Source organism: Balaenoptera acutorostrata, chromosome 1 (assembly GCF_949987535.1).
Source record: "Balaenoptera acutorostrata chromosome 1, mBalAcu1.1, whole genome shotgun sequence".
Classification (NCBI taxonomy): domain Eukaryota; kingdom Metazoa; phylum Chordata; class Mammalia; order Artiodactyla; family Balaenopteridae; genus Balaenoptera; species Balaenoptera acutorostrata.
The window spans coordinates 7,600,300-7,616,718 of record NC_080064.1 but is presented as its reverse complement, the minus strand read 5'-3'; the positions used below and the strand labels follow the sequence as shown (position 1 = coordinate 7,616,718).

General features: G+C 43.9%; 1 protein-coding gene and 1 pseudogene across 4 annotated transcripts in view; one reads left to right on the top strand and one right to left on the bottom strand.

Moving 5' to 3' along the window:
• The window catches only part of CLSTN1 (calsyntenin 1), an 80,107-nt gene that overhangs the window by 14,057 nt on the left and 49,631 nt on the right, over window positions 1-16,419 (top strand). The gene's annotated exons all lie outside the window — the stretch shown is intronic.
• On the bottom strand, window positions 3,859-4,487 carry LOC102999321 (ribosomal protein L18-like; annotated as a pseudogene).

Here is a 16,419-nt window from a genome sequence, read left to right as displayed (position 1 = left end):
GATCCTCTGTCTGAGCACTGACGTCAGTTGACCAGTCCCCGCTGGAACTCATCTAATTGGGGAACTCCTTCCATTTTGGAGGGCAGCCTTCCGTGTCAGAAAGACCTTGGTATTGGTTCTGCCTCTGGATCCCCACAGAATAAGTGCTGGCGCCCTAGGCGTGTCGTGGAATGGCGAAGAACATGGACTCTGCAGCCAACTACTGGGGTTCACATCCCAGCTCTGCTATTCCCGTGCTGGGTGCCCACCAACAGGCTCCTTAATCTCTGTGTGCCTGAGTTTCTTCCTCTGTAAAAGGCAGATAATAGTACCTAAACTCAGGCACACAGAGATAAGGAGCCTGTTGGTGTTTATATGTTTAACCCTTATATGTTTAACCCTATAAGATTAAACAGATTTTGTCAGTGTTTAGAACACTAAGAGTATACCTTATGTGTTTGCTGTTTTATTAATTCAAATCCATAGAACTCTCCCCTCCCTTTTTAAAATTTGAGGTGAAATTCCCATAGCATAAAGTGAACATAGCATTTTAAAAAAATTATTATTTATTTATTTGTCTGTGTTGGGTCTTTGTTTCTGTGCGAGGGCTTTCTCTAGTTGCGGCGAGCGGGGGCCACTCTTCATCGCAGTGCGCGGGCCTCTCACTATCACGGCCTCTCTTGTTGCGGAGCACAGGCTCCAGACGCGCAGGCTCAGCAGTTGTGGCTCACGGGCCTAGTTGCTCCGCGGCATGTGGGATCTTCCCAGACCAGGGCTCGAACCCGTGTCCCCTGCATTGGCAGGCGGATTCTTAACCGCTGCGCCACCAGGGAAGCCCAAACATAGCATTTTTAAAAAATTATTATTTATTTATTTTTATTTATTTATTTGGCTGTGTTGGGTCTTTGTTTCTGTGCGAGGGCTTCCTCTAGTTGCGGCGAGCGGGGGCCACTCTTCATCGCGGTGCGCGGGCCTCTCACTATCGTGGCCTCTCTTGTTGCGGAGCACAGGCTCCAGACGCGCAGGCTCAGTAGTTGTGGCTCACGGGCCCAGCTGCTCCGCGGCATGTGGGATCTTCCCAGACCAGGGCTCGAACCCATGTCCTCTGCATTAGCAGGCAGATTCTCAACCACTGCACCACCAGGGAAGGCCCCTGAACATAGCATTTTTAAAAATTAATAAACTGTTCTGGTTATATTTTAATGGACTCAAAGAGAATATATAACAAGTGTGCCATGTGGCGAGTTAACAGTGGCCTTGCAGATAAGCCTGGAGGTTCTTGTCACCCTGAACTCCAACCTGAATAGCATTTGATATAAAATAAATGAAGTCAGCCTTCTTCAGTATTGACCCAACCTAAGTGATTATTATTACTGCATCTCATTAGCCTTCAATTCAGCCAGAAAGTCTCTTCTGCCTGAATGTTTGAGTCTGGAACCCTTCTCTTTTAGCCTTAACTCACATCCTGAATGTATCTCTATTCATTGTCTGCTCCAGAGCTTCTTGAACTTTCTTTGTTCACAGTACCTTGGGTGCCTCAGTAATCTTTTCACAGAGCCTTCAAGCTAAAAGAAATGCCCAGCAATTCTGTTTTTCTGTTTAATTAACTCCTTAGGTCCAAACAGCTTAATATATATATCCTAACATCTTAATATTTATATCCTAATAACTTAGTAGCTGTTTTAAAAAACACAAAGAAATTGAAAGAAAAAATAATATAATAATACTTTTAATTCATCTTAAAATAATCACAGGAACTTACTCATGGGATATGTGCTCCTGTTGAGCACAGCAACGACTTCTCAAAGCTTGAAGTAAGATCGGACATGGATGCCTTCTTTTCTAGTCTGTGTTGATTTTCACAGGCCACTTCCCTGGGTCACAGCAACTGCTAAAAACTCAGCCTTGCAAAGCTGTGACACCATAAAAAGGAATGCATTGCAATCTAATGTTGAGCTGTGAACTACCTCGAACTAGCAGTTTGTCTGGTACCTGACAGACTCAAAGTATCACTTGTTTCCTTCAAATTTAAAATATCTTATGTCTCCCCTGTACGTTTGCAGGGATGCCTTGGTGCATAAGTTTAGGGAACATGGATCTACTTAGAAGCACAGAATTAATTAAATGCTAAGATGCTTCGAGAATCCACTGCATTCAAAAAAAAATAATAAAAATTAATAAACTATATTTTTTAGAACAGTTTTAGGTTCATAGCAAAATTGAAAGGAAAGTACAGAGAGTTTCCTTATACCCCAGTCCCCATACATGTACAACCTCCCCCATTATTAATATCCTGCACCATAGGGTATGTTTATTTCAATTGAGGAACATTGACACAGTGTCAATGTCCATAGTTTAAGGTTCACTCTTAGTGTTGTGCATTCTGTGGTTTTTGACAAATGTATAATGACATGTATCTACCATTGTAGTATCATACAAAGTAATTTCACTGCCCTAAATCTTCTGTGCTCATCTGTTCATCCCTCCATCCCCATGAACTCCTAGTGACCACTGATCCTTTTACTGTCTCTGTAGTTTTGCTTTGTTTTTTAAGAGAAAGTTTTTATTTATTTATTTATTTATTTGCGCTGCATCTTAGTTGAGGCACGTGGGCTCCTTAGTTGCGGCTCCCCAGCTCCTTAGTTGCAGCACGCGAACTCTTAATTGCAGCATGCATGTGGGATGTAATTCCCCGACCAGGGATCGAACCCGTGCCTCCCGCAGTGGAAGCTCAGAGCCCTAACCACTGGACCGCCAGGGAAGTCCCATCCTTAGTTTTGCTTTTTCCAGAATGTCCTATAGCTGGAATTGTACAGCATGTAGCCTTTTCAGATTGGCTTCTGTCACTCAGTAATGCATTTAAGTTTCCTCCATGTCTTTTCATGGCTTGATAGCTCATTTCTCTTTAGTGCTGAGTAATATTCCATTGTCTGGATGCACCACAGTTTATCCATTCACCTACTGAAGCACATCTTGATTACTTCCAAGTTTTGGGCAATTACGGATAAAGCCGCTATAAACATCCATGTGCAGGTTTTTGTGTGGACCTAAGTTTTCCACTCATTTGGGTAAATACCAAGGAGCACGATTGCTGGATCACATGATAAGCATATGTTTAGTGTTTTTTTTTAAATTAATTAATTAATTAATTAATTAATTAATTAATTTATTTATGGCTGTGTTGGGTCTTCGTTTCTGTGTGAGGGCTTTCTCTAGTTGCGGCAAGCGGGGGCCACTCCTCACCGTGGTGCACGGGTCTCTCACTATCGCAGCCTCTCCTGCTGCGGAGCACAGGCTCCAGACGCGCAGGCTCAGCAATTGTGGCCCACGGGCCCAGTCACTCCGCGGCATGTGGGATCCTCCCAGACCAGGGCTCGAACCTGTGTCCCCTGCATTGGCAGGCAGATTCTCAACCACTGCGCCACCAGGGAAGTCCCATATGTTTAGTTTTATAAGAAACTGCCAAACTGTCTTCCAGAGTGTCTGTACCATTTTGCATTCCCTCCGGCAGTGAATGACAGTTCCTGTTGTTTTACATTCTTGCCTGCATTTGGTGTTACCAGTGTTCTGGAATTTGGCCATTCTAATAGGTGTGTGGTGGTATCATGGTTGTTTTAATTTGCAATTCCTTAATGACATATGATGTTGAACATCTTTTCATTACTTTCTTTCCGTCTGTATATCTTTGTTGATGAGGTGTATGTTCACATCTTTTGCCCATTTAAAAAATTCTATTGTTTGTTTTCTTATTGTTGAGTTTTAAGAGTTTTTTTGGTGTGTTTCAGATAACAGTCCTTTATCAGACGTGTCTTTGCAAATATTTTCTTTTAATTAGTGTTAACAGTATATCTTTCTCCATCCCTTTACTTTTTTTTTTTTTTAAGCATCCAAAATCTTTTTAATAGCAAGGTAGGATCTGGGGTTAGTTCTTGCAGCCATGGCTGGCCGTCGGCCTCTGGCGCGCTCGAACTTCCGGCCCTTGGAGCGTACGTAGGGTTTGGTGTGGCTGTGCGGGGTTCCTGCGTGTACACCTCTCGGCCGTTGCGAGGACCGGAGAGGAGGACAGTGCCACAGCCCTTGGGGGCGTCCAGGGCCAGCTGGTCGAAGGTGAGGATCTTGCCCCCGGCCTTGAGGATGAGGCTCCGGGCGCAGCTGCTCGCTCGAAGAGAACACGCCTTCGGTTTGGGCACCTCCTGGACACGCACGTCATCGGTTATGGTCCCCACCGCCACAGCTGTCTTGCTTTCCCGGCTAGGAAGCTTCATCTTCCGAATCATCTGGGAAGGGGACAGAGGTGGCCGGTTGGTGTGGCTCATGACCAACCTCTTCAGTACAACTTGATTGAAGGTGAAGTTGGTTCGTCTGGCCAGAAACCTGTACAGCTTGACCGACAGCTTTAAATAGATGTCCTGGCTCTTGGGCTCCTTGCGTCGAACGTTTCGGTCCTTGTTGTGGCGGATGTCAACGCCCACGATGGCGCCTCCTCCTTGGCCAGGTCCGGAAAGCATCCCTTTACTTTTTTTTTTTTTTTTTTTTCATAAAGCTGTTTTGGTTTTTTTTTTTTTTTTTTTTTTAATTTTATAGCTACTTTATTTATTTATTTATTTATTTTTGGCTGTGTTGGGTCTTCGGTTCGTGCGAGGGCTTTCTCCGGTTACGGCAAGTGGGGGCCACTCTTCATCGCGGTGCGGGGACCGCTCTTCATCGCGGTGCGCGGGCCTTTCACTATCGCGGCCCCTCCCGCTGCGGGGCACAGGCTCCAGACGCGCAGGCTCAGCAGTTGTGGCTCACGGGCCCAGCTGCTCCGCGGCATGTGGGATCTTCCCAGACCAGGGCTCGAACCCGTGTCCCCTGCATTAGCAGGCAGATTCTCAACCACTGCGCCACCAGGGAAGCCCCATCCCTTTACTTTTGATCTATATGTGTCTTTATATGTAAAGTGGGTTTCTTGTAGAAAACACATAGTTGGGTCTTGTTTTTTTTTTTTTTCTAATCTGACAATCTCTTTTAATTGGTATATTTAGACCTTTGATGTTTAAGGCGATTGTTGATGTAACTGGTTTAATATCTACCATATTTGTTACTGTTTGCTGTTTGTTGCACTTGCTCTTTGTTCCTCTTTATGTTTTCCATGTTTTTTTGCCTTTTTTGTGGTGTTAATGAGTGTTTTATATGACTCCATTTTCTCTCTTTTCTTAGCATATCAATTATACTTCTTTTTCTTACTTTTTTTCATGGTTGCCCTAGAGTTTCCACTGGACATTTACAACTAATCTAAGTCCACTTTCAGATAACACTATTACTGCTTCACAGGTAGGACAAGTACCTTTTAATGACAAAATATTCCTGATTCTTCCCTCCTATCCCTTGTATCATTGTCGTCATTGAGTCAGTTATATACATAAGCCTTCAAGAACATATATATGCACATAAATATACATTATCAAGTACATTGTTGCTGTTATTATTATTATTATTATTTTTAAAACTAATTTATTTATTTATTTATTTTTGGCTGTGTTGGGTCTTCGTTTCTGTGCGAGGGCTTTCTCTAGTTGCGGCAAGCGGGGGCCACTCTTCATCGCGGTGCGCGGGCCTCTCACTATCGCGGCCTCTCTTGTTGTGGAGCACAGGCTCCAGTCGCGCAGGCTCAGTAGTTGTGGCCTACGGGCCCAGCCACTCCGCAGCATGTGGGATCCTCCCAGACCAGGGCTCGAACCCGTGTCCCCTGCATTGGCAGGCAGACTCTCAACCACTGCACCACCAGGGAAGCCCCGCTGTTATTATTTTGAACAAACTTATCTGTTAGATCAATTAAGAATAAGAAAAAATAAAAATAAGAAAAATATTTTATCCTCACTTATTCATACTCCAGTGCTCTTCTTTATGTAGATCTGAGTTTCTGACATGATTTTTCTTCTTACTGGCAACAGATTCCCTCAATTTTTGTTTGTCTGAGAAAGTCTTTAATTCTTCTTCAATTTTGAAGGATAATTTTGCAGGATACAGAATTCTAGACTGGCATTTTTTTTTTTTCTCAACACTTTAAATATTTCACTTTGTTCTCTTCTTGCTTGTATGGATTGTGAGAAGTCAGATGTAATTCTTATATTTGCTCCTTGGTAGGTGAGGTATTTTTCCCCACTCTGGCTTCTTTCAATATTTTTTCTTTAACTTTGATTTTCTGCAGTTCGAATATGATATGCCTAGGTGTAGTTTCTGTTTGTTTGTTTTGCATTTATCCTGGTAGGTGTTCTCTGAGCTTCTTAGATCTGTGGTTTGGTGTCTGACATTCATTTGAGGGCAGTTCTTTCATTGTTGCTTCACTCTGTTCCTTCCTTCTCCTTCAGGTATTCCCATTTATGCATATGTTATACCTCTTGTAGTTGTACAAGTTTCCACAGTTCTTGGATTTTCTGTTCTGGGTTTTTTTGTTTTGTTTTGTTTTTCAGTCTCTTCTCTCTTTGCTTTTCAGTTTTGGGAGTTTCTGTTGTCATATCCTCATGCTCAAAGAGTGTTTCCTCAGCTGTGTTCAGTCTCCTAATGAGCCCATCAGAGGCATTCTTCATTTCTGTTAGAGTTCTTGATCTCTAGCATTTCTTTTTTATTCTTTCTTAGAACTTTCATCTGTTTACATTATCCCTCTGTTCTTGCATGTTAGTTTTTCCATTAAAGCTCTTACCATATTAATCATAGTTTTGTTTTGTTTTTTAATTCCTGGTCTGATAATTCCTACTTTCCTACCGTACGTGACTCTGGTTCTGATTCTTGTCCAGTCTCTTAAAAGTGTGTTTTTGCTTTTTGGTATGCCTTGTAATTCTTTTTTTTTTTTTTGCCTTGTGGCTTGTGGGATCTTAGTTCCCCAATCAGGGATTGAACCCAGGCCATGGCAGTGAAAGCACTGAGTCCTAACCACTGGACTGCCAGGGATCCCCTGCCTTGTAATTTTTTGTTGCAAGGAGGACATGATGTACTGGGTGGAAGGAACTGTGGTAAAGCGGCCTTCAGTGATACAGCAGTAAAGCTGTGGGAGAGGCAGTGTTCTAGAGTCCTGTGATTAGGTCCTGGTCTTTCAGTGAACCTGTGCCCTTGGTCTGTGAACTTCACCAGGGCTTCTCAGGCCCCCTCCCATCCTTAAGTGGGACAGGATAGCTAGAGTGGGCTGGATTTGTGTATTTCCCTTCCCCCAAGTAGGTTAGGCTCTGATACAACCCCAGCAGGTTAGTTAGGCGCTGGTTAAATAGCTAACCTGTTGAGAAGAACAGAATGCTCTGGCTTATTTCAGAATGGTTCCTTTTCCCCTCCCCCTGCTGGAGGCACAAGGGGACTTTTCCCCTGATATTCACTGTAAGGACCTGGCAGGGCTCCTGGAGGTAAAACAAAAGTGTGGGGGACCCCGGATGACTAGGTCCCCCTGGAGGTTTTAGCCCTCAGAGTTGTCCATGGTAGCTTCCAGCAATTCATCAGTTTACAGTTTGCATTTTCCTCCCCTGGCACTGGTTTCCTGGAGGATTCTGCCCATGGGTTTCTGCTCTGGTAAGTTGTGATTCTCTGTGTAGTTCTGCTGTCTGTCTCTGCCATTTTGGGGGCAGCAGTTTGCCCTGGGACCTCACTTCTCTGATGGATCTAAGAAGAGTTGTTGATGTTTCAGTTCAGCTTTTCCCTTGTTAGCACGGAGTGACGACTTTTTTTTCGTAATATATTAAAATTTTTTAAAATTTTATTTATTTTTGGCTGCATTGGGTCTTCGTTGCTGCGCGTGGGCTTTCTCTAGTTGCGGCGAGTGGGGGCTACTCTTTGTTGCGGTACGTGGGCTTCTCATTGCGGTGCCTTCTCTTATTGCAGAGCACGGACTCTCGGTGTGTGGGCTTCAGTAGTTGTGGCATATGGGCTCAGTAGTTGTGGCACATGGGCTCAGTAGTTGTGGCGCACGGGCTCTAAAGCGCAGGCTCAGTAGTTGTGGCGTACGGGCTTAGTTGCTCCGCGGCATGTGGGATCTTCCCGGACCAGGGCTCGAACCCGTGTCCCCTGCATTGGCAGGCGGATTCTTAACCACTGCGCCACCAGGGAAGCCCCAGAGTGGTGACTTCTAAGCTCCTTACATGCTGGACCAGAAACCGCGAATTCTCAACGTAACATTTTAAAGCGTGTAGGTAATTCAGTGGCATATAGTGTATTCACAGTGTTGTGTAGCCACCACCTCTGGGTCGTTCCAAAACATTTCATAGCCCCAAAGGAAACCTTATATCCTTTAAACAGTCACTCCCCATTCCCCTCTCCCCCCAGTCCCTGGCAGCCACTCCTCTGCTTTCTGTCTCTATGGATTTAATTATTCTGAATATTTCATGTAAGTGGATTTAATTATTCTGAATATTTCATGAGACCTTTTATGTATGACTTCTTACACTTAACGTAATGTTTTTGAGGTTCATCCCCATTGCAGCATGTATCAGTACTTCATTCCTTTTTATGGGTGAATAATATTCCATCGTATGTATATACCACATTTTGTTTATCCATTCATCTGTTGATGGACATTTTGGATTGTTTCCACCTGTTAGCTGTCATGAATAGCACTGTTATGAATATGCACACATGGGTAATTGTTTGAGTACCTGTTTTAAATTCTTAGGGGTTTATACCTGGGAGTGGGATTATTGGGTCATATGGTAATTTTGTTTAGTTTATTGAGGAACCACCAAACAGTGGCTGAACCATTTTGCATCCCCGCCCACAAGGGGAGTTACCATCCCCTCCCCTCCCGACACCAACTTTTTATATACCAACTTGTTCTTCATGTGATGTATTTCCAAAATCTCTCTGCCAGCCTGCCTGGTTTCTTTGTCCTTGGGTGCTCCATGGTGTAGACACCACCTTTCAGACAGGGCAGAAGGTTTAATAGAGTTCCACCCACAGGAGCAGAGTTGGGGTGGTGTGTAGCTAGTACCCCTTGTCCAAGCTTCTCAGCTGCCCCCTCACACCGACTTTATTAACCTGAACCCCAGGACCCCCCACTTTGGTGCTGAACCCTAACCGGATGCTCTGCACTGGTGCAGGTGTTCACATTCGTCTTCATTACATTTCTTCTTGCTGCACGTGACCCGCCTCTCCATGCTGTCAGGTAATTTTGAATCCTGACTCCACAGGTTCTATCTGTCCATTCTAGCTTCTTGTGATTTTCAACTTTGATATAAAGGATGAAGAGCACCAACCAAGAATGAGCCTTTGAAAGATTACCAGAGTCTGGTCCAGGTTTCCTGGGTGCATTATTCAGTGACCGTTTGGGATGGCCATTGTAAATCCACCCACTTTTATTTCCATTCAGTTTCCATCTTGCCACTCAAAAGGAAATGAGGAGAGGCCTTGTCAAATGCCTTTTCAAGGTTTAATACACTATTGCTAGAGTTTCAAATGGGTCTTGGTAAGTAAAGTTTTTATCAAGGCGCTTTGGAAATTGAAGCTGATGTTATTTTTCCAGCTTTCCTGCGACTTTCCTAATAACCCTCTCAGAAGAGAAAATGTTTAATACCTTGTTCTTGTGAATAATGTCACCAGCTCTTTGTGATTTTTCTTTCCTTCTCTAAAGGCACAGAAACCAATCTAGAATTTTTTCCATGGTCAGTGTCAGACTCACTGAAGCATAGCTAAAAATGTCCATCTTCTGCCCATTCTTGAACCAGGTATCATCTTTCACAGATTCCTTAAATATCAACCATAGTATGGGAATTCCCTGGAGGGCCAGTGGTTAGGACTCTGCGCTTCCACTGCAGGGGGCCTGGGTTTGATCCCTGGTCGGGGAACTAGGATCCCACAAGCCGTGTGGCACGGCCAAAAATTAAAAAAAAAGGTCAGCCATAGTGTAGGTTCGAAATTCTTCCCCCCCCCCACCGGCTCCCCCCGCAATTCTATCTATAAGTTTTCTCACTGTCCTGGGGTTTGAAACACCCAGAATAACTTAGGGGAATTATGTCCTTGTCGTCTTCCTTCATGTCTTCCCCAGTCTTGGACTTTAACTGTCTCATCATTATATTGATTCTGCTCTTCTTTTTTTCTTTTTTTTTTTTAGTGTTTATTACGCTGCGCCAGGTCTTAGCCATGGCACTCGGGATCTTTTAGTTGTGGCATGTGGGATCTAGTTCCCTGACCAGGGCTCAAACCTGGGCCCCCTGCATTGGGAGCGCAGAGGCTTAACCGCTGGACCACCAGGGAAGTCCCGATTCTGCTCTTCTTCACGTAAATGTGCTTCTTGAGAGACTTGGTGGCAAAATAAGATTGAGCTGTTTCATTTTCTGTGTTGATCACAAAACCTTTACATTTGTTTTAAATAGGGTAAGAATTCTATGGAAAAGCATTTATCTTGTTATCATTGGTATTGTAGGAATGTAAGTTAATAAAGGAGCAAAACATCGGGGAGCAAGGACAGGATTTTTATATTTTTGCTGTCAGCTATCACGGATTTTTTAGGCAATTCTAGTCAACTTAATGACAGTACTTTGGGTAACAGTTGTTAAGAATGTTGTATTGATAGTGAATGTCAGAAGGTCTTGAACACTGTGTGGCCTTTTCTGAACTATATATGATAAAGTTTTCCATTGTATATGAAGGTCAGGAGACTAAAAAAACACACAGAACTTGGAAATTGCCACCGGACTATTATGTTACGATTCAGGACAGCGCCCTGTCCTATTTTAATTCAAGACAAGTGTGATAACGATAAAGAAGAAAGAAAAGGGCAAACCCGGCCTGTATTTTCTGGTAACATAGCAAAAAAAGGAAATTTAAGGAAATCATGACAGGTGCTTTTTTGCATAACTAGATTTCTGATTGACTTGCGTTGTAAGCGTTAATTGAAAAATGGATGTGTACAAATCACCAACTTGAAATGCTCTAACAGTGGTTTGGCAGTAGATTTGTTCCTGTCATGCTATATATTTAATTCTATAGGAAACTGCATAAAAATATATGTACTCTGAATAACTTCCATGCACTTAAGATATGAACTGAGAGGTGTTAAAGGGCTCTGTTCCAAAAATATTTTCCTCCACCAGCTGGCAGGGCGCCTGCGTTTCTTACCTTAGTTTCTACTTTTGTATTAAATCATTGAAATCCTTGGCACAGTGCAAGTGTGGGTATCTTGTCATTATCCTTCATTTGCACCCAACTCAAATTAGTTTCTCAGACTAGCAGGCCAGTCCTAGCAGGATTGTGAGGAAGTGGAAAGTTGGAGCAGGTAAGTTAAGATTTGGTACAAATGAAGAGGTCAGGAAAATCTGGAAGCACACACTGACGGGGGTGGCTGGGGGGTGGGGAGGGAGGCAGGTATGTACGTTGGTAACCCTGCGTTTGCAGAAAGGCAGTGGAGTGACCTGAAGATAAAGTTCACAATTTTGCATGGCATCGCCTGTGAAAAATGCTGTCTATTACATCTCAGCGAATTAAGTCATGCATGAGATGCTTTTGCTTAAGGAGGGCTCTTGTGCTAAGACAAAACCAGTGGCCATAGGTGGTACCAGTTGTAAGTATCCTAGAAGAGCGAATCCAAAGACAGGTGCCTCCCCAAATAGCTCTCTGGGGGTGGGGATGGGGTGGGGTAGGGGTGCATACAGAGGGCAGGAAAGCATTTAAGGGAGCAAAAGTGGAAATTGCCCAGTTTCTCTTAAAGAGAACTCTCCAAATGCCTCTATTCATGAGCCTCGCATGATACATTCGTTCATTGTTGGGGAGTGCAGCAGAATCTCCTGGAGAACGTCCCGTTCCAAACCTGCCCAGCCCCAGGTCAGTCTGACTGGCTCAGATTCCAGGGTGCAGCCCAGGAGACAAGGTCTGGAAGATGTGGCCCGCACCCGGGTTACGGAGCACTGCTGTGGTGCATGAAGTCAGCGTATTCCTTGCCCTCTGTGGTTTGAGCTCCCCTCCTCTGTTAGGATACAAATTTTAAGGAGTTTCTCCAGTTTCCCACCTCTTCTTCCCGTCACAAAGCCGCGTTCTGAGAGATCTCAATAATCATGCACGAATAGCCACCACCAGAGGGAACAGAGCATGAGAAAAGCTCATAGGGCCCCCTGAACCTAACCCGAGCACCCACCACGCTGGTCAGAGAAGATCCCCAGGTTCCCTGGGGATGTCGGCCTGCAGACTGCCCACCTGTGGGGTATTGTGGGACTCGGGCCGGGTGCCTCCTCCGTTCCCAGGGATGCCGCAGCTGAGGGCAGGGCTCCCCGCACAAGGGGCTGCAGAGTATTCATGACCAGGACCCTGGCGGAATCCTGTGAGCCCAGAGCACTTCCGCCTGGACGCCTCCCAACGCAAACACTGAGGGAGACCCCTGACCTCCCGGAAGTTTGAGGGCTGTCTGCCCTGTGCATCTCGCCCGTCACCTGGAACTTCTGGAGGAGTCGGGCAAGAGCTTTTGCTGTTGGAAATGGTGTTGCAGCTGAACGCGAGGCTCCCACGCTGGAGTGGCTGCCGCGTCACGTTTGTGACATTCAAGAGAGGCTCTCAGCACGTGGGATAGTTGTCCATGAAGCTCAGGCTCTCGGCGCGTGGGATAGTTGTCCATGAAGCTCAGGCTCTCAGCACATGGGATAGTTGTCCATGAAGCTCAGGCTCTCAGCGCGTGGGATAGTTGTCCATGAAGCTCAGGCTCTCAGCACGTGGGATAGTTGTCCATGAAGCTCAGGCTCTCAGCATGTGGGATAGTTGTCCATGAAGCTCAGGCTCTCAGCACGTGGGATAGTTGTCCATGAAGCTCAGGCTCTCAGCACGTGGGATAGTTGTCCATGAAGCTCAGGCTCTCAGCACGTGGGATAGTTGTCCATGAAGCTCAGGAGACAACAGTGCAACACAGGCATTACGGTTAGACCTGCGGGTTCTGTTTTAGGTTGGTACCTGGCCTGTTCATGTGATGGGGTAAATCTCAATATTGAGTAAAACAGAATTTGATTAGAAAAGTAATTGATTTCACTTCTTGTTAGGGAAGTGTTTTCATTTGCTTACTAGAAAATCTATGAATGTGATATTGTTACTTTGGAGCGTTAAATCCAACTTACTATGGAAATCAGAGTGCTAGAAAAATGAGATAATGGGCAACTGAAGGGTAGGTAGCCTCATATTGATTTATTTATTTATTTGGCCGCGCTGTGCGGCATGTGGGATCTTATTAGTTCCCCGACCAGGGATCGAACCTGTGCTCCCTGCATTGGAAGCGTGGAGTCTTAACCACTGGGCCACCAGGGAAGTCCCTACGTAGCCTATTTAAATGTTAAAAAAATATTTGTTGGAGGCTGCTTTAAAATATTCACATTTTCCTGATAATTGTGAGTAAAATATGCTAAATACCTCCCTTAATGGCTTCGGATCGGTTATTATACGGTGTTGTGGATGGTACATGTAGGTCTTCGTGGACCCATCTAGAGAGCAGACCTGGAACTTGTTTAAAGAAGGATATCCTTATTCTATTGCCTATCCATCCATTTGCCCATCTGCCCATCCACCCACCCAGTTTCCTTTTCATCTTTCTCATAACAGTGAAGTAAGAATGTTTAATTATGTAACCTTCTGACTAGTGTAACAAAGATGCTCTTCTATAAAATTAATTAGGGGAACAAGATGGAAGCAGCCCTCTTGGAAGTTGTTATTTTTTTTATTCTCAATAAAAGCGTAAGGCTTCTGTCTTTATCATTTGGGCTTTTCATCATTATTCAAAGCATACTCTTATCATTTCAGCTTCAAATTAACTTCTTTATTACTTTCAGCCTCTCTGTGTCACTAGCCTTTACTTTCTTTAAAAATGCGGCAAGTGTCTTTCCTAATTTGTATTTCTTCCTTGGCTGTCTCCTGGGGTCATGTGGGGAAGTCTCCATGAACTATTAAGATATTGCTGCTGGGCTTCCCTGGTGGCGCAGTGGTTGAGAATCTGCCTGCTAATGCAGGGGACACGGGTTCGAGCCCTGGTCTGGGAAGATCCCACATGCCACGGAGCAGCTGGGCCCGTGAGCCACAACTGCTGAGCCTGCGCGTCTGGAGCCTGTGCCCCGCAACGGGAGGGGCCGCGATAGTGAAAGGCCCGCGCACCGCGATGAAGAGCGGTCCCTGCACCGCGATGAAGAGTGGCCCCCACTTGCCGTAACTGGAGAAAGCCCTCGCACGAACCGAAGACCCAACACAGCCAAAAATAAAGAAATAAATAAATAAAGTAGCTATAAAAAAAAAAAAAAAAGATATTGCTGCTGAAGACTGTGAAATACAAGTACAATTTGAGAATCACAAGCATAAAAGAAATGTAGTTTTACAGTTTGATTTCCAGTTACATCGAGGTGCTAGGTGAAGACGCCAGATTTCTGAGGGTCAGCTAATAGAGATTTCACTGTGTTTGGGAATAGTGATTCTTATCAGAACTGGTGTCAGCAGGCGTATGAAGCCCCTAAAACCTCCTGCCACGTGCCACGTGTGTTTTCGCATTTCTACCTTGGGAGGGGGTTTGTGGCTTTCATTAGATTCTCAAAAGAGTCCATGATCTGAAAAGGTCCTGAACGTTGTTTTAGGAGGACCTGCCTCTTTACTAACAGACCTTCAGTTATTTGTCTCTTAGGTGTGTGGGGATGCTATGTTTAAGCCAGACTTAATATCAGTAATTCCACTTGGCTTTTTTTTAATCCTAATTTTTTAAAAGCACATTTGAGATCATCACACCCTGATTGCTCAAAAACAGCATTGTGACTGTTGCTGTCTCCTGCCCCATTGTGCAGCTACATCTTTTAGGAAATCAGTCTCACTGGTGAGTAAAATTGAGCATATACAGTGCTCGGCACGTAGTCAGTGCTCAGGAAATACGTGTTGTATTTGATGTTGAATCTACACAACTAGATATATTCAAGCCAGTAGAATTTTCAGGTCAAAACAGAAGCAAATTGAAATATATTGATGGAAAAAATTTTTAATGACAGTCTCAATAAACATCAACAAATACAAAATAAAATTCCTCTGTACAACATCAGCAAATCAAATCCAACAGTATATCAATAAAAAAAAATTATACACCATGACCAAATGGGATTTATTCTACGTGCACAAGGCTGTTTCAGCATTAAAAAATCAGTAATCCACCATATCAGCAGGTTAAAAAAAAATCATGATCATATAAATCAATGCAGAAATAGCATTTAACAAAATCCAACACTCATTCATGGTAAAAACTCCAGCAAGTTAGGAATAGAGGGGAACTCTCTCAACCTGATAACATCTACAGAAAAACCTACTTAATAAACATACTTAATGGTGGGGCTTCCCTGGTGGCACAGTGGTTAAGAATCCGCCTGCCAATGCAGGGGACACGGGCTCGTGCCCCGGTCCGGGAAGATCCCACATGCCGTGGAGCGGCTAGGCCTGTGAGCCACAACTACTGAGCCTGCGCATCTGGAGCCTGTGCTCCACAACGGGAGAGGCCACGACAGTGAGAGGCCCGCGCACCGCGATGAAGAGTGGCCCCCGCTTGCCGCAACTGGAGAAAGCCCTTGCACAGAAACGAAGATCCAACACAGCCGAAAATAAATAAAAAAAATAAATAAATAAATAAATAAACATACTTAATGGTGAAACAAAAATGGGGAGGTTGTAGAAACCATTAAAGCTTTATTGTTTAAGGGTGATCGATGGTTTAAAGTTTTTTTCTTTCATAACAGTCAAATTCATGATGAAACATCACAAAGAGGTGTATTGAGTTAAATTATTTGATATACCAAAACAGATTAGTATGAATCCTGACTGGATATTTGATGATATTAAGTAATTACTGTGAATTTTTAGGTGATAGTGCCATTATGGTTGGTTTCCAAAAGTCATTATCTTTTAGAGATGTATGTTGAAGTATTGAGGGGTGAAGTTATATGATGTCTGGGATATGTGTCAAAATATTTGAAGTTGGTGATAGGAATGGGGGTGTATAAATCAAACGAGATTGGCCCTTTGTTGATAATTGTAGTGGTTGAATCATGGTTCCATGGGGCTCATTATTCTAGTCTGTCTACTTTTATATCTTACATAATATAAAAAGATAAAATTACATGATATAGAACTTGTTTGGTCTCACCCATTAGGATGGCTACTATCAAAAACCAGAAAGTAACAAGTGTTGGTGAGTATGTGGAGAAATTGGAACCTGTGCACTGCTGGTGGGAATGTAAAATCGTGCAGCCACTATGGAAAACAGGATGGCAGTTCCTCAAAAAATTAAAAATAGAATTACTGTATGATCCATCAATCCCACTTCCTGGTATGTAGCCAAAAGAATTGAAAGCAGGGTCTCGATACATGTACACACATGTTCATGACAGCATTATTCACAGTAGCCAAAAGATGGCAGCAACCCAAGTGTCCATTGATGGATGAATGGATAAACAAAATGTGGTATATATACATACAGTGGAATATTATTCAGCCTTA